At 40.5% G+C, this 18,224-nt stretch overlaps 1 long non-coding RNA gene across 1 annotated transcript in view; it reads left to right on the top strand.

The window, feature by feature from the left end:
• The first annotated feature begins 100 nt into the window (after window positions 1-100).
• LOC120236403 overlaps window positions 101-18,224 on the top strand; it is a 56,669-nt gene continuing 38,545 nt past the window's right edge. Inside the window, exon 1 of the long non-coding RNA XR_005529670.1 lies at window positions 101-699. This is a non-coding gene — a long non-coding RNA (uncharacterized LOC120236403). The remainder of the gene's footprint in view (window positions 700-18,224) is intronic.

The following is an 18,224-nucleotide window of genomic DNA, read 5'->3' as shown; positions in this document are numbered from 1 at the left end:
CCGGCGAGGCATGGGGCGGGGCCGGCGAGGCATGGGGCGGGGCCGGCGAGCCATGGGGCGGGGCCGGCGAGCCATGGGGCGGGGCCGGCGAGCGCGGGTCGGCCGGCTGGAAGCGGCGGGTGCGGGAGGAACCCAGGCTTCCACAGTCCGCAGCCAGCCCCGCAGCGGGGAAGCCTGTAGGTGGCTGTGACGGTCCGGCCCCTAAGTCATGCTCGCCTACTGGTGCGCTCCCTTCCCACGCTGTCTCGGAGCCAACTCATCTTCCTCCGCCTCCCCAAGCCTCAGCCAAAAAGCTCAAGGACTGAGCCGCGCTTCACTTTCCACACCTGTGTGCTGCTTTCCGAGCGCTTTCCAGAAACTCTCCTCTACGGTGCAAACCCCACGTTTTACAGGTGAAGGAGCCAAGACCCAGAGAGTTTCAGGATCTGACCCTTGCCAAGCAGCGGTACAAAAATACGAATGGACAAGGGGGAATGTGGCCCTAAATATTGTCAGCGACTGCAGACCCAGAAGATGATTGGCAACCCAACTTCAAGTCTTAGGTGACAAGTCTTCGGGCATGGTCAGCAACGTACTTAAAGGGCCCCTCCCCTTGACTGACTGACTTTAATTGTTTTCTCAGCCTCACAGTTTGGCTGCCCTATCCTTTCCTCTTCTGTTGCATCTTCCTCGACTTATGATGGGGTACCTCTGGATATGGTAAGTTGAATATGCATTTAATACGGTTAACTTATGCATCGTCATAACTAAGCCTAGTGGACCTTAAAGGTGCTCAGAACATTTCCATTAGTTTACAATTGGGCAAAATCCTCTAACACAAAGCCTATTTTATAATAATAACATGTACTTTATTGAGTACTGTACTGAAAGTGAAAACCAGAATGGTTTTAATGGATTTGTTGTGTACCCTAGTGATTGTGTAGTAGACTCGAGTTGGACCTGCTAATACACAACATCACAAAAGAATATTGTACCACATTGCAACTTGCTTGGGAAAAGATCAAAATTCAAGGTATGATTTCCACCGAATGGGTATCATTTTTGCTCCATTGTAAAGTAGAAAAATCATAAGTTGAACTATTGAAAGTCAGGAACTGTCTATAGTGAATATGAGACTAGACAGTTTCTTATATTGGTTAGCCCCATAAAGCTGCAAAAGTTGCAGTCTGTGCTGAAAATCACCACTGCTCTCCCTTCTCCCCCCTGCTAATTCCCCATATATCCATCCCCAGTGCTTTGGTATGTCTTAGATGCAACAAAATTACTTTTTCATGGGTAGTTTATCAATAAAATATGTATACATGTACAGCTCCAGTAATTACTAGTATAGAACCTCCAAAATCTTAACTATTATGCATAGTATTATTCAGCTTCTTCAACCCCTATTTGCAACTTTCCTGCTTTCACCTGAGCACGTGGAGGTGCTCAGCTAAACATTAACTTGGGTGGAGGCACAAAGGCCCAGAAAGAATCTTGAGATTTAGTTTAGCAACTTTGTTCTCCCAGAAACTAATTCAGCTGTTTAATAAAATGTTTTTTTTTTAATTTTCTCCAAAGTGTCTTAACCAAACTTCCACACAATATGCAGAGAGTGAGTCTATGAAAGCACATATAAAATGATACCAACATTTTACTTTTTGGTCAAAGGCTTACTGTCCAGAAGCTGGAGAGAACTTTAGATTTTTTTTTCAGGGATCTGTTAACATGATGATTGGTAAAAATAGGGGAAGGAAAAAAATGTCTTTCACCGCCAGGTTTTTCCAGCTGGTTTAGGAATTAAAGTGACATGAGACGGATTAACAGGAAAAACCCCAAAGTTTCATTAGGAGCACATGGAGACCCAATAATGGAATCGAGATCCAAAGAAATGACCAAGGGCGGCAGTTTTTATACATTTTAGACAAAAAGACAATAAATTTATGAGGAATTAACAGGATAAAGAAAATAGATGTTTGAGAGTTTTAATTAGTAAGGAAGTCTAAGAATTTGGGCTGAGATTGTAGATTAGTAAAAAGTAACAAGGTTTGCCTGGGTGGCAGCCCAATCAGTTAAACCTCCGATTCAGGTCAGAATCCCACAGTTCATCAGTTTGAGCCTCACATCAGGCTCTGCCCTGTCATTGGGGAACCTGCTTGGGATTCTTTCTCCCCCTTTCTCTCTGCCCCTCCCCCCTGTCAAAATAAATAAACCTTAAAAAGTAACAAAGTTTATTTCTACAGCTTTATCAGCTTTAAAATTTCTATCTCTGGTGATTAGGATGTCTTTTTTACTTATTAATACAGGGAAGGTAACTTCTAATGGAAGACTATTTCTTGCCTGGTGGGGAGGGGGCAGGGTGGGGGACAGAGGAAGGTCTATGTCCGTACACTGGCTATTTCCCAAGTAGCTTCAATTCAAAATAACCAGTATGCCATTGTGGCACATTTTGGGGGCAGCCTGCCCTGGGCCTGTCCAGTTCCCTCTGAAACTTCCCTGGGAGTTTCAATATGGAAAGCTGAGCTGGTGACTGTGGAGAGAGAAACTGAGCTAGTAAGTGAGTGGTAAGAGATCTGCAAAGAGAAAACACATAGATTAGAATGAGGAAGCCGAGAAGAACAAATCCGATTGTGTTTCCCCATATCCCATTAAACCAGTTCCCTAACCCCAGAAATAGATCAGTCCAATAAAGGTTCCTGTTCCATTTATCTGATGACAAATATTTATCCTTCTTGTGACAGATTTAAGTTAGGTATTTGTCCCATTTGGTTTACACAGAAGCAACATTTTCCGCCAGCAATTGGGAAATTTCCTCCTTGCTGAGTTGGCAGTGTATGTAGTTTATAATTTGGTATATAAGGTAGAGTATTTAGTGATGGAAGGAGCCAAGTATGAATCCACATTGTCCTGAAAATTTAGGTGGAAACCCTTTGTGTACTTTGTTGCCACATAAAATAAAAAGGGGCTGTGAATGGGGCACCTGGGTGGCTCATTCATTTCAGCATCAGACTCTTGATTTCATCTCAGGTCATGATCTCATGGTTTATAGGACTGAGCCCCGCTTCTGGCTCCATGGTGACAGTTTGGGCAGGGCCTGCTTGGGATTCTCTATCTCCCCCTCTCTCTTCTTTGTCCCTTCCTGGCTTGTGTTCTTTCTCTCTCTCAAACTAAATAAATTAAAAAAAAAAAAGGTATGATTTACAAACAAGGTTAGGTTGAACCTGTAATTTTTTTTTTCTTTTAGAAATAGAAATATAAAGCAAGCAAATGCAAGGAACAGGGGAGAAGGGCAAGGGGACAAAGAGAGAGAGAGAGAGAGAAAGAGAAGGAGAGAGGGAATTTTAAGCAGGCTCCACAGTGCAGAGCCCAGCCCGGTGCTTGATCCCATGACTATGGGATCATGACCTTAGCCCATATCAAGAGTTGACACTCAACCCACTGAGCCACCCAGGCACCCTTGAAACCTGTAGTTTCTTTTTTTTTTTAAACGTTAATTTATTTTTGTGACCAGGGAGGGACAGAGAAAGAGGGAGACACAGAATCCGAAGCAGGCTCCAGGTTCTGAGCTGTCAGCCCAGAGCCCAATGGGGGGCTTGAACCCACGAACCATTAAATCATGCCCTGAGCCGAAGTCCGATGCTCAACTGACTGAGCCACCCATGCTCCCTGAAACCTGTAATTTTTAAAGTCTGGAGCATTCTATGACCTTTGCCATTGATAATGCCTATACATCTCTATTTTTCATGTGGTCCTGTCAGTCTATGAGAGCAGAGCAGGTTGTGAAATAGCAAAGTAGGAGGTCTGTACTTTCGTTCTGGCAGCTATAAAGCTTACCTTTGTCACCTACCCAAGGAAATCTCAATTTTGATCCACCCAAATATACTTACACACTGCTTACCACTAAGTAGTGGTATCGGGCAGTCTAACAAGAGGGGCAGCTGATATGTAAGCCATTTGGTGATTTGGCAAACTTTTATGCTAGGGTTATTTTTAATCTCCTTGCCAAGTTTAAAAATGCCATTTTCTTTAATTTTTTTTTAAATGTTTTATTTATTTCTAGGAGAGAGAGAGAGAGAGACAGCGTGAGCAGGGGAGGGTCAGAGAGAGAGAGGGAGATACAGACTCTGAAACAGGCTCCAGGCTCTGAGCTGGCTGTTTGCACAGAGCCCGATGCGGGGCTTGAACCCACGAACCGTGAGATCATGACCTAAGCGAAAGTCAGACGCTCAACCGACTAAGCCACCCAGGCGCCCCTAAAAATGCCATTTTCAAAAAAAAAAAAAAAAGAAAGCAAAGGCTATTTTCAGTATCAAACACAGAGTTTGGTTGTAATACTAGCTTAGTATACTACCCAGAAGTCCAGTGGCGGTCTGTTTTCAGTGTAAAGGGAAAAATCTTCCGCTGTTGTTTTAACCCTGACAAGGGATAGTCTTTGAGCTTCTGTAGAGGTTTTCTAAGGCCCACGTAACTCAACAGGGAAAAAGGCAGAGTGACTTTCTTCTGATCATGGATATCACACCTTATTATTTACCCATCTCCCTTGCTCAGTCCATCAAGTGTTTCTATTAGCAGAAACAAAGACCAGTTCAAGCTTTTTTTTTTTTTTTTTAATATTTTATTTATTTATTTTGAGACAGAAAATGCAAGCGAGAGAGGGAGAGAGAATTCCAAGCAGGCTCCACACTGCCAGTGCAGAGCACTATGTAGGGCTCCATCTCATGAACCGTGAGACCATGACCTGAGCCAAGATGAAAAGTAGGAAGGTTAACTGACTGAGCCACCCAGGTGCCCCATGTTTTTTGTTTGTTTGCATTATCTAGATGTTGACACAGTCAACAGTCAGATGACTAGTTAATGTTTAGTAAACTTGCATAAGTGGGTGTTTGGTCTATTCCTGACCTGTTGAAAAGGAGTTAATAAGAACAAGAAACAGTTTGGAAAAGAGCCCACACTGGCAACTCAGAGAGGGGGAAGTAGGATAGAGACAAGCATTCTCTGGTCTGCCTTTCATTAAATGATTTATAAATGTGGAAAATGTATTAAAAAGAAAGTCTTTTTGTTTTAATATTGTGGAGTGTTTAAAAAAAGGAGGAGTAGGTGAAAGAAGTTTTTTGATCCATGATCTTGGGGGATGCTGTTTACATCATGGTGCCATTTACTTCTAGGGCCTGCGTCTGGGCCCGAGGAATCCTTATTTTCAGGTCACCTGTAGAGGTTATCTTCCAGTCATCTTATGAATGGTGATCTGGGTCTATTTTAGCACTGCCTACGTGAATCCAGAAGGATTTCTTGTCTATTTTGATAGCAGTATAGGTGGTCACTAGCATCTTTTAAGCTTCTTTTCAGCAAGGCTACAGTGCATGTTTTCTTCTAAGGACTTTGATGTCCTTCCAGTCTCCTGGTCAAAAGGGGTGGCAAGTCCCACCTGTTGGTGAAGGCTATGCCTCTCTTACCTATTGGTGATATGCTTCAGGTGTAGTAGTTAGTCCTTGTATGTACTTAGTCATAGCATCAAATTGTTCGTTTAGTCCACAAATAAAGGTTTAAAGATGTTACTAGGCATTGGATGAACAAACACTATCTTATTTTATTTTTTTAAATTTAAGTTTATTTATTTATTTTGAGAGAGAGACAGTGCAAGTGGGGGAGAGACAGAGAGAGAGAAAGGGAATCCCAAGCAGGCTTGCACTGTCAACACAGAGCCTAATGCAGGGCTTGAACCCATGAACTATGAGATCATGACCTGAGCCAAAACCAGGAGTCGGACACTTAACCAACTGAGCCACCCTACCGCCCCCCGACCAAACACGATTTTAAAAGAGATCAATTCATGTCTCCTATTTGGAGTATTCTAGGTCTTACTAAAGACCAAATACAGTACTTCTGGCCACTTAAATCAGTTTTTTGACACCTCTTTTCTAAGGTTCTTTTTAGATGTAGATTTTTATGTTCCATTTGCTCTGATGATCGAGGTTGATAGGGGATGTGAAATTTTAATGAGTGCCCCAGAGTTTTTACAAGCAGGCGGTGTATCTCTGCTGCAAAATGGGTTCCTTGGTCTAACTCAATCCGTAAAAGAATGTCAAATTCGGAATAATCTCAGTTATTCATTTCTTTACCACATTAGCACATCTGTTCAGGTAGCATTCAGTCCCTTCACTAAATAGGCAGACAATAGCTAAATAGGGAGACTAGCTCAAGGCTGGGGTGAGTCTATAAAATCCATTTAAAGTGCCATAAAGCACATTGTGGACCCAAGAGGACTTCTTGGGGGTATACTGATTTGGTAAGATTTCTGAGCAGTACTCTGGAAATAATTTAGTCAGAAATTTTATGGATGCTAGGGCAGAATCAGTTGTCTGTTTTAGTTCCTTAATTATTCTGTTTGCACAGGTTAACTTTAAAATTAAGCTGCCAGTTATTTTACTAGTACAAATGGGTTTATGTGGGAATGCAGGGAATTGCAGTTTGGGACATGCAGTTTATTGGCAAAACCATAGGCAAGTCTGCAGAACAAGGAGAGGGGTACTCTTTTAGGAAGGGAAGGGGGAAGTTGGGAAGGCTGTTATAAATGAAAAGTCCATTAGAGTAAACTGGGAGTTTGAAGTATAGTGGCTTTTCATTGGCCGATTTGTGACTGTCTCTTGGTGGCTGAGCTGCTGGGATAGTAAAGTAGTTTTGAGTTGCAGACCTATTGGGTCTGCAGTTGAGAATGAGTGGTAGAGTGTGAGAGATCCCCCTGCCTAACCTCCCAGCTTCATTTTAGTGAGGTTTCCCTGCATTCATTTTCACACACATGTATCCCATTTGGTAGGAGATAAGTGCTAGCAAAAATGTTAAAAGAAAAGGGCTGCAAGAAGTCCATTTGACCCAACATATATAATCCATCTGATAATTATTTCCACCCTTTTGTATGTAATTGTCTTTTTAAAATTGTCTGATAATAATATGAGTCAGGGATAAAGGTAGGGTTAAAAACTGGGTGGACTGGGGATTGGGGAGTGGTCTGTTTGGGGCCGCATATTTAGCAGTACTGTTACCTTATGGTTTCCTAAAGATATACTATCAGTTTCCTTAGTATGAATTCAGTAGTGAATAATGGTAATTTTAGAAGGGGGGTGAATATCTTATAATAGGTCAGCTACTATTAGCCCATTAGCGATGGGAGTATCCACCAAAGTTAAGAATCCATGAGATTTGCAGATTATGCCAACAGCATGGCAGACTCCAGAATCTGTGTAAATAGTAGCAGTTTCCCCCTCAGACCAGTAAGAGCTACTTGGGCTGTTTTACAGTGAGCAAAAAATATGCCTCCAAGTGTTTTATGTGGGAAAATTATCGTATAACCAGTTATTACGTTTCCCTGGAAATTTTGTTTATAGGAGCCATCACAAAATGGAAGTAAGTCTGGATTCTCTAGAGGGATGTCTGAGAGATACTCTCATGGTTTTGAGATCACACAACCTATTAGTTGTAAGGCAATTGTGGCGAATAGAGTGGGGCTCTCCATTATCAGAGAGGTAGTAAGGTAGTTGGCTATTTAAAGTTTTTCAAGGATGTAAGATGATGGTTAGTCAAGAGAGCTTATTCAGGGGCGCCTGGGTGGCTTAGTCGGTTAAGTGTCCGACTTTCACTTAGGTCATGATCTCGCGGTTCGTGGGTTCAAGCCCCGAGTCGGGCTCTGTGCTGACTGCCAGCTCAGAGCCTGGAGCCTGTTTCAGAGTCTGTATCTCCCTCTCTCTCTCTGACCCTCCCCTGCTCACGCTGTCTCTCTCTCTCTCTCTCCTAGAAATAAATAAAACATTTAAAAAAAAAAGAGAGCTTATTCATTCATTAAGTGGTCTGTCATTGGTAGAGAGATGCTGTGACTTACAAACTTGTAAGAGAGCGAACACAGAGGTGAACAGGGAAGTAATATAAGAGTAGGGTGTTTGTCCATCAGGGTGGGAGCTGTGGCCATTGCATGTAAGTGTAGGGGCATACCTGATGCCACAGGGTCTAACTGGCATAAGAAATTTGCATCAGGAGAGGCCAAAGGTTGTCCAAGAACGCCTGCAGCAAAGCCATTATTTTCATGGCCGTATAAATGGAAAGGCTTGTAAAAATTAGGCAAGCCAGGAGTGTGGACAGAGCTAATTTAATGGCTTCAAAAGAGGCTAATGGCCTCTGAAGGCCAGAAAATAACTCTGGGGTGATATCTGACAAAAGAGTGTACAAAGGTTTAGCAAAAACTGCAAAGTTAGGAATCCCTTGGTGGTAGTAGCCCGCTGTCCCCCAAAATTCATATAACTGTTTTGGAGAGAGGGCTGGGCAAAATTGACTTAAGGCATTTTGGAGTGAGTTGAGGTTTTTTTTGTTTTTGTTTTTGTTTTTTAATGTTTTTACTATATTTGAGAGAGAGAACAGCAAAGAGAGAGAAAACAGCAGAGCGCCAGCAGGGGAGCGGCAGAAAGAAGGAGACAGAATCTGAAGCAGGCACCAGGCTCTGAGCTGTCAGCACAGAGCCCGACTTGGGGCTTTAAATCATGAGCAGTAAGATAATGACTTGAGCTGAAGTCTGACAGGACACTTAACCCATTGAGCCATCCAGGTGCCCCATGGAGTGAGCTTGTGAATGCCCTGAAGTGTTGAATATACTGAAGAGATAACAGTTCCATGTACCCACTGATGTTTAGATTTAAAGGTTTTATGGCCTTGTTCAGCTACTGCCTTTAAGAGAATGAAATTGTAAGAGCTTAGTTTAATTACAGGATAAAAGGTCATCAACATACTGCACTGGAATGGAAGCTTGGGTAGACGTTATAGAGTCTAGGTTGGCTTTAAGGACTTGGGGAAATATTGATGGAGAGTGGTAGCAGCCTCGTGGTATGTGAGTCAATGGCAATTGTCTCCCTTTAACTGGAAATGCAAAAAGTCAGTGTGAGTCTGTCTGGGAATGAGAAGAAAGCTGAGGAAGGGTCAATTACTGTTAACCAGGCTGCACCAGCAGGAATCCAGCTAAGCCTAACAGCTGAATTTGGATTTGGAACTCTAGGGTGCCAAGGAATTACAGAAGAGTTTATGTGCCTTAGGTCCTGTACAAATCAATAAATTCGGTTTCCATCTGACTCAAGCTTGCCTTCTTTCTTTATGACGAGTTTGGGTTGTTGTAGCATAAGGTAGTGAAGACAAGGGCGTCCTATTTTAAGAGAGGATCTGTTATTGCATTAATTCTTTGTTCTGATTTCTGGAGAGATGGTTTTGAGCCACTGACTGAAATGCTTTATTCCTTTTCCGAGAAGTGCACACAGGCTCTGCATTTCATAATAGTTCAACTTCATTTGCATATATAGCCCAAAGGCAAATTGGACATCTTTTAAAAAAAATATTTATTTATTTATTTAGAGAAAGCTGGAAAAGGTAAAATCATGGCTTTGAAAGTAGCTAAAAAATGAACATGTCATTACCATGTCATTATCACATTGTGTACTTTAAATGTCTTACAATTTTATCAGTTTTACTTCAGTAAAGCTAAAAAAACCCTAAAACAAACATGACAAAAATTTAATTAACACATTAATTAAATGAGGGAAACAGAAAAGATGTTACAGTGAGTTCAAAGGAGAACCCCAAAAAATAGGAAAAGAGAAGTGAATTTGCACAGGGGATCAAAATTAGTATTTTTCCCCTTAGGAGTCAGAAACCCCCCATCTCACAATTTCTTTTCATGGGTATAGGCAAGCATAATTTTGCATTATCAGTTATCTACTAGTTGCAGAGTTAGAAATAGCTCAAAGAGAATGATGACTCAGAATCAGACCCCTTAGAAAGTCATGCTCTGAGCAATGCTTTATATTCCACTGGAGCCTAAGTTTTTCTTATATACATTTGCCTTCTTGAACAAAATTTGAACAAAAATTCAACTGAGTAGAATTAAAAATTTTTTTATATTATTGAAGTATAGTTGACATACAATGTTATATTAGTTTCAGGCATGCAATATAGCAAATCAGCAGTTTCAGACATTAGGCAATGTTCATATGTCAGCATACAATGTTATTACAATATGGTTGACTATATTCCCAATGCTGTACTTTCATCTCTGTGACTTATTTATTTTATACCCAGAAGTTTATACCTTTCCATCCCCTTTGTCTATTTTGTCCATTTAGCAACCCCCCCTTCTCATCTGGCAATCAAGAGTTTGTTTTCTGTATTTATGAGTAGTTTGTTTTGTTTTTGTTTACTCATTTGTGTTTTTTTAATATTACATATATAAGTGAAATCATATGGCATTTATCTTTCTCTATCCTATTCACTTAGCATAATGCCATCTAGGCCCAGCCATGTTGTCACAAAGGCAAGATCTCATTCTCTTTTTATGGATGAATAATACTCCATTGTATATGTATACTATATTTTCTTTATCCAATCACCTTTTGATGGACACTTGAGCCATATCTTGGCTATTGTAAATAATGTTACAGTAAGCATAGAGATCTTTAGATCTTTTTGAAATTGTGTTTTCATTTTCTGTGAGTAAATATTTAGTAGTGAAATTACTGAATCATATGGTATTTAATTTTAAAATTTTTGAGGCATCTCCATTCTGTTTCCACAGTAGTTGCGCCAATATACCCACCAACAGTGCATGAGGGTTCTCTATTTTCCACATCTTCACCAAGATTTGTTATTGCTTGCCGTTTTGATACTAGCTGTTCTGAGTGTTATGAGTTGATATCTGGTGGTTTGATTTGCATTTCCCTGATGATTTATCATACTGAGCATCTTTTTTTTTTCTTTTTTTCTACAAATAGTTTATTGTCAAATTAGTTTCTACATAACACTCAGTGCTCATCCCCAAAGTGCCCTCCTCCATGCCCATCCCCCCCTCCACCCCACATCCATCAGTCCTCAGTTTTTGTCAGCATTCAAGAGTCTCTCATGGTTTTCCTCTCTCCCTTTCCCCCACCATTTCCGCCCTTCTTCTCCCCCTTGTTCCTCCGTCAAGTTCCTCCTAATCCTCCTATACGTGCAAACATATGATATTTGTCCTTCTCTGCCTGACTTATTTCGCTCAGCATAACACCCTCAAGGTCCATCCATGTTGCTACACATGGCCAGATTTCATTGTTTCTCATTGACATGTAGTATTCCATGGTATAGATAAACCACATCTTCTTGATCCATTCATCTGTTGATGGACACTTAGGCTCTTTCCATGTTTTAGCTATTGTGGAGAGTGCTGCTATGAACATTGGGGTACATGTGCTCCTATGCCTCAGCATTTCTGTATCCCTTGGGTAAATTCCTAGCAGTTGAGCATCTTTTTATGTATCTGAAGGTCATCCATATATCTTCTTTGGAAAAATGTTTGTTTATGTCTTATGCCCAAAATAAGTATTTTGGATGTTGAATTATATAAGTTACAATTTTAGATATTAACCCCTTATTAGATATGTCATTTGCAAATATCTTCTCTCCCATTCAATAGGTTGCCTTTTCATTTTGTGATGGGTTTTTTTACTATAAAAACTTTTTTTTTATAGTCCCAATAGTTTAGTTTTGTTTGTTGTTTCTTTTGCCTGAGGAGACATAGCCATAAATATGTTGCTAAAGCTGATGTCCAGGAGATTACTGCCTATTTTGTCCTAAGAGTTTTATGGTTCCAGGTCGCACATTTAGGTCTTTTCATTTTGAGTTTATTTCTGTGCGTTCTGGGAAAGTGATCTAGTTTTATTCTTTTGCACATACCTATCCAGTTCTCCCAACACCTTTTATTGAAGAGACTGTCTTTTCCCAGTGGATATTCTTGCCACCTTTGTCATAGATTAATTGGCCATATAAGTATGGGTTTATATTTGGGCTCCCCAACCCATTCTGTTGATCAATGAGTCTGTTTTTGTGCCAGCACTATAGTGTTTTGATTACTGTAGCTTTGTAGGATAGCTTGAAATTTGGGACTGTGATACCTCCAGCATTGTTCTTTCTCAAGATTTCTTTGGCTATTTGGGATCTTTAAGGTTCCATACAAATTTGTTCTATTATTGGTATTTTGATAGAAATTGTACTGAGTCTGTAGATTGCTTCAGTAGTATGGATATTTTATTTTAAAAAAGTTTTTAACGTTTTTATTTATTATTGAGAGACAGAGAGACAGAGCATGAGCATGGGAGGAGCAGAGAGAGGGGGAGACACAGAATCTGAAGCAGGCTCCAGGCTCTGAGCTGGCAGCACAGAGCCGGATGCAGGGCTTAAACTCACAAACTGCAAGATCATGACCTGAGCCAAAGTTGGATGCTTAACCGACTGAGCCACTTGGGCACCCCAGTATGGACATTTTAACAGTATTAATTCTTCTAGTCCACGAGCGTGTTCTACGTTTCCATTTGTTTGTGTTATCTTCAATGTCTTCCATCAGTGTCTTACAGTTTTTAGAGTATAGATTTTTCATCTCCTTGGTTAAATTTATTCCTACATATTTTATTCTTTTTGAACAACTGTTAAATGGGACTGTTTTGTTAATTTTTTCCTACTTCATTATTAATGTATGGAAATGCAACAGATTTCTGTATATAAATTTTGTATCCTGAAACTTTAGTGAATTCATTTGTTTTATTTAAAAAAATTTTTTAATGTTTTATTTATTTCTGAGAGAGAGACAGACAGACAGACAGACAGCGTGAGCAGGGGGGGTCAGAGAGAGAGGGAGATACAGAATCTGAAGCAGGCTCCAAACTCAGAGCTAACCGTCAGCACAGAACCTGACGCGGGGCTAGAACCCACAAACTGTGTGATCATGACCTGAGCCGAAGTTGTACACTTAACCAACTGAGCCACCCAGGCACCCCTGAATTCATTTATTAAGTTAATAGTTTTTTGGTGGAGTCTTTAGGGATATATAGTATCATGTCATCTGCAAATAATGACAGTTTTACTTCTTCCTTACCAATTTAGATACCTTTTACTTCTTTTTCTTCTTTGATTGCTATGGCTAAAACTTCCAGTAGTATGTTGAATAAAAGTAGTGAAAGTGGATATCCACATCTTATTCCTCATATTAGGGGAAAAGCTTTCAATTTTTACCATTGTGTAAAATGTTAGCATTGGCTTTGTCATATATGGTCTTTATTATTTTGAGGAATTTTTTCTGTCCCCACTTTGTTAGATTTTTTTTTAAGAATAAATGTTGTATTTTGTCAAATGCTTTTTGTACATCTATTGAGGTGATCATATGGTTTTTATCCTTCATTTTTGAATGTGATATATTATGTTGATCCTTTTGCAGATATTGAATCATCTTTGCATTCTTGGAATAAATCCCACCTGATTGTGGTGAATGATCCTTTTGATGTATTGTTGAATTTGGTTTTGCTAGTATTTTGTTAAGGAAGCTTTGCAACTGTGTTCATTAGGGGTCTTTGTCTGTAGTTTTCTTATTTTGTAGTGTCTTTGGTTCTGTATCAGAGTAATACTGGCCTCTTTGAATGAATTTGCAAATTTTTCTTCCTCTTCTATTTTTTGAAATCATTTGAGAAGATTTGGTATCAATTCTTCTTTAAATGTTTGATAAAATTCACCTGTGAAACCATCTAATCTAGGGCTTTTGTTGGGAGTTTTTTGATTACTGATTCAACTTTGTTACTAGGAATCAGTCTATTCAAATTTTCTACTTCTTCCTGATTCAGTCCTAGAAGATTGTATTTTTCTAGGAATTTATCCATTTCTTCTAAGTTGTCCAGTTTTTTGTCATATAATTGTTTTTACTGGTCTCTTTGGATGCTTTGTATATCAGCTTAGGTGCTTTCCATTATCCTGTTTTCCAGATCACTGATTCATTCTTCTGCATCCTCTCATCTGCTGTTGATTCCCTCTAGTTTATTTTTCACTTCAGTTATTGTATTCTTCAATTCCGATTGGTTCTTTTTTATATTTTCTGTCTCATTGTTGAAATTCTAACAGTTCATCCACTCTTCACTCCAGCAAGGATCTTTATGATTATTATTTTGAACTCCTTATCAGGTAAATTGCATGCCTCTTTTTGTTTAGTTCTTTTTCTGAAGTCTTATCTTATTCTTTCATTTGAAACATATTCCTCTGTCTCTTTATTTTGACTTTCTGTGTTTTTTTTTTCAATGAATTAAACAAATAGCTACTTCCCTTAGTTTTGAAAGGAACTTCCCCTATTTTTTTTTATTTTTTTTTTTACAAATAGTTTATTGTCAAATTAGTTTCTACATAACACTCAGTGCTCATCCCCAAAGTGCCCTCCTCCATGCCCATCCCCCCCTCCCCCCCACATCCATCAGTCCTCAGTTTTTGTCAGCTTTCAAGAGTCTCTCATGGTTTGCCTCTCTCCCTTTCCCCCACCATTTCCCCCCTTCTTCTCCCCCTTGTTCCTCCGTCAAGAGGAACTTCCCCTATTAGGATGTGTCTGGTAGCTTTGGCTTTCTGTTGGAGCTGAAGTGGGTGTGGGTTAGGGGCACCCTGAAAGGATAGTTGAAGCTGAAGTCAGCACAGTCCAGGAGGGTCCCAGGGTGTCGCATGCAGGAGACTCCCTAATGAGACAGCAGGAGCTGAAGCTGGTGGAGGCCAGGTGATCCTAGGCCACTCCCTGTGTGGTGTGGAAGCCGCTCCCTCTGGCAGCCTGCCTAGAGCTGATGCAGTGTAGGCTGGGAGGTCTCAAGGTGTTCCATGCAGGAGGGCTGTGGCAGGAGAGCTGGAGGTAAAGTGCATACATGCTGGGAGGTCCTGGGTGTTCCACATAAGGGGCTGTTGCACACATTGTCTGGGGCTGAAGCAGGTGTGGCCCTGGTGCATGCTGGTGTGCTTTATGCCTGTTTTGTCTTGACAACATGACTGGAGTTATAGTCCTCACTGTTCCTTGGTGTCCCCAGGTGCCTCACACTGGGCACTTTGGTAGGATGGCTGGAGCTTTGGTAAAATGGCTGGAGCTTAGGTAGGCAGTGATTGGGGGAATACTGATCCCAAGGTATTGCTGAGCGAACTGGACCTCGACCTAGTCTGCCCCAGAGATGGTGCTAAGGGTTCTTGGTCTTGTCACAAGAAAAAAAAAAATCAGGAACAGATATGACACAGCAAATGAGCAATACAAGTGGGGAAGTTTATTAAAGTTGGTGAGCCTAAGAGAGAGAGCTGCACATCCTGGGGGTTGGGTTTTTATCTTTTATTGACAGTTGTTAACCAGGGGGTAGAATATTCATTACTCAGGGCAGGGATTTCTTGGAAGCAAGGTTTCATGCCTTTTCTTGCTTATTTGGGCAGGGGTTTCCTGTCATGGCATCTGCCATCTTGAGCCTGTCTGGTTTGATCCGGTTTCTTGTGGAGTGCTGCCAGGATTGGGCTCTGACTTTCCCAATAGCTGGCCAAGACTTCCTCTTTCCTGTTGGAATCTAACTGCCTACTTTAACATTCCCCCATCAAGGATTCTGGGCCTAAAATATTTTAAGAGAAAATTGGGCAATGGTTATCTTCTGTAACTACCTCATGCTGGTGTGGAATGTTGATCCTGCCTGAGGGCTCCAGAATTCCTTGCTATCTAAATTTTAGGCATCCTGGACGGGCAGTAGGGAGTAGAAGAAAGTTGTGGCTTGGTGTAGTGGGTGTTGATAGTCATTTGTTTCTGGATTCCTTTCGGGGTTGTTGTGGCCCACCATCTAGAGATTCACCTGGCTGAGGCAAGAGGAAATAAATTTTGTTAGTAACTTAAGATACAAGGTGTAAGCATCAGAATAAGAAGTATGGTTGTTAAGGGCCCAAGAAGAGGGTATAACCATGAAAGGCCTGGAAACTGGTGAAAAAGGAATCCCACCAGGAGGAGGAAGGGGTGGACTTATGGGGGATGGTGGTCTGGCTAGCTACTGCCCTGGTGACCTGTAGGCTTCTTTAACTTCTCCTGATGAATTGATTCACACACAACACAATGTGTTAGTCATAGTGCAGACCTCCAGATTTTTGTAAGAATGTAGTCAAGGGCATCTTGTAGCTGAGTGACTTGTTGCCTGATTTTATGTATATAGATTCTTACTTCCCAGGAGTAATACAGGTGCTATGTTAGCCATTACATATACACTCCGCCTTATTTAGCAAGCAAGCAGTAATATATGAGAGGCATTTCTATGGAAACAAAAGGAAAACAGTTTAGTGAGTGGAGCAACGTACAAACCCAGTGTCTGAGTCCTGATTGCTGCCAGTGAGAAGATTTCTAGATGTCGGGCTCTAAGTATCCTTAAATGGAGTGGGAGCCAGCAGTGGCAGTCTGATGGGTCCTTCTGGATTGTAGTTTAAATGTTTCTGGTGATATTTTTATTTATTTATTTATTTATTTTAGCATTTATTCAGTTTTGAGAGACAGAGAATGAGTGGGGAGGGTCAGAGAGAGAGGGAGACACAGAATCTGAAACAGGCTCTGAGCCGTCAGCACAGAGCCCGATGTGGGGCTCGAACCCACAAACCGTGAGATCATGACCAGAGCTGAAGTCGGATGCTTAACCGACTGAGCCAGCCAGGCGCCCCTCTGGTGATATTTTTGAGTGGCCCATAGACCAACAGGCAATAGTCTGGAATTGTGATTGTTCCAGCTTTGGTTTTCTTTTTCAGGATTGCTTTGGCCATATGGAGTCTTTTCTGGTTCCATACAAATTTTAGGATTGTTTGTTCTAACACTGTGAAAAATGCTGATGATGGGGCGCCTGGGTGGCTTAGTCGGTTAAGCGTCCAACTTTCGCTTGGGTCATGATTTCGCAGTTCGTGGGTTCAAGCCCCGCGTCGGGCTCTGTGCTGACTGCCAGCTCAGAGCCTGGAGCCTGTTTCAGAGTCTGTGTCTCCCTCTCTCTGACCCTCCCCTGCTCGCGCTGTCTCTCTCTCTCTCCTAGAAATAAATAAAAATATATTTAAAAAAAAAAAGAAAAATGCTGATGATAATTTGACAGGGATTACATTAAATGTGTAGATTTCTTTGGGAAGTAGACATTTTAACAATATTTGTTCTTATGAGCATGGAATGTTTTTCCATTTCTTTATGTTATCTTCAATTTCTTTCACAAGTGTTCTATAGTTTTCAGAGTACAGATATTTAACCTCTTTGGTTAGGTTTATTCCTAGGTATCTTGTGGTTTTTGGTGCAGTTGTAAATGGGGATCAATTTCTTGATTTCTCTTTCTACTGCTTCATTATTGGTGTATAGAAATGCAACAGATTTTTGTGCATTTTGTATCCTGTGACTTTGCTGAATTCATGCACCAGTTCTACCAATTATTTAGTGGAGTGTTTCAGGTTTTCTGCATAGAGTGTTATGTCATCTGCAAATAGTGAAAGTTTGACTTCTTCTTTGCCAATTTAGATGCCTTTTATTTCTTTGTGTCGTCTGATTGCTGAAGCTAGGATTTCCAGTACAATGTTAAATAGCAATGGCAAGAGTGGACATCCCTGTCATGTTCCTGATTTGGTGGAAAAGCTTTCAGTTTTTCCCTGTTGAGGATGGTATTAGCTTTGGTCTTTCATATATGACCTTTATGATGTTGATGTAGGTTCCCTCTATCCCTACTTTGTTGAGGGTTTAATGGATGCTGTACTTTGTCAAATCCTTTTTCAGCATCTGTTGACAGGATTATATGGTTCTTATCCTTTCTTTTATTAATGTGGTGTGTCACATTGATCGCTTTGTGAATATCGAACCAGCCCAGAAATAAATCCCACTTGATCATGGTGAATAATTCTTTTAATATACTGTTGAATTCAATTTGATAGTATCTTGTTGAGAATTTTTGTATCCATGTTTATCAGGATATTAGCCTGTAATGCTCTTTCTTAGTGGAGTCTTTGTCTCATTTTGGAATCAAGGTAATGTTGGCTTTATAGACTGAGTTTAGAAGTTTTCCTTCTATTTCAGAAGAATGGATATCAATTTTTCTTTAAATGTTTGGAAGAGTTTCAGAAAAATGGATATTAATTCTTCTTTAATGTTTGGTAGAATTCCCCCTGGGAAGCCCTCCAGACTTGGACTCTTATTTTTTGGGAGATTTTTGATTACTGATTACATTCCTTTGCTGGTTATGGGTCTTTTCAGATTTTCTCTTCCTGTTTCAGTTTTGGTAGTTTATGTGCTTATAGGAATTTGTCCATTTCTTCCAGATTGCTGGATTTGTTGGTATGTAATTGCTCATAATATTCTTTTATAATTGCTTGTATTTCTGCATTGTTGGTTGTGATCTCTCCTCTTTCATTCATAGTTTTATTTATTTGGGTCC

Source organism: Hyaena hyaena, unplaced genomic scaffold (assembly GCF_003009895.1).
Source record: "Hyaena hyaena isolate Hyena2069 unplaced genomic scaffold, ASM300989v1 scaffold_154, whole genome shotgun sequence".
Lineage (NCBI taxonomy): Eukaryota > Metazoa > Chordata > Mammalia > Carnivora > Hyaenidae > Hyaena > Hyaena hyaena.
The sequence above is the reverse complement of the archived record's forward strand: the minus strand, read 5'-3'. Positions and strand labels throughout refer to the sequence as shown.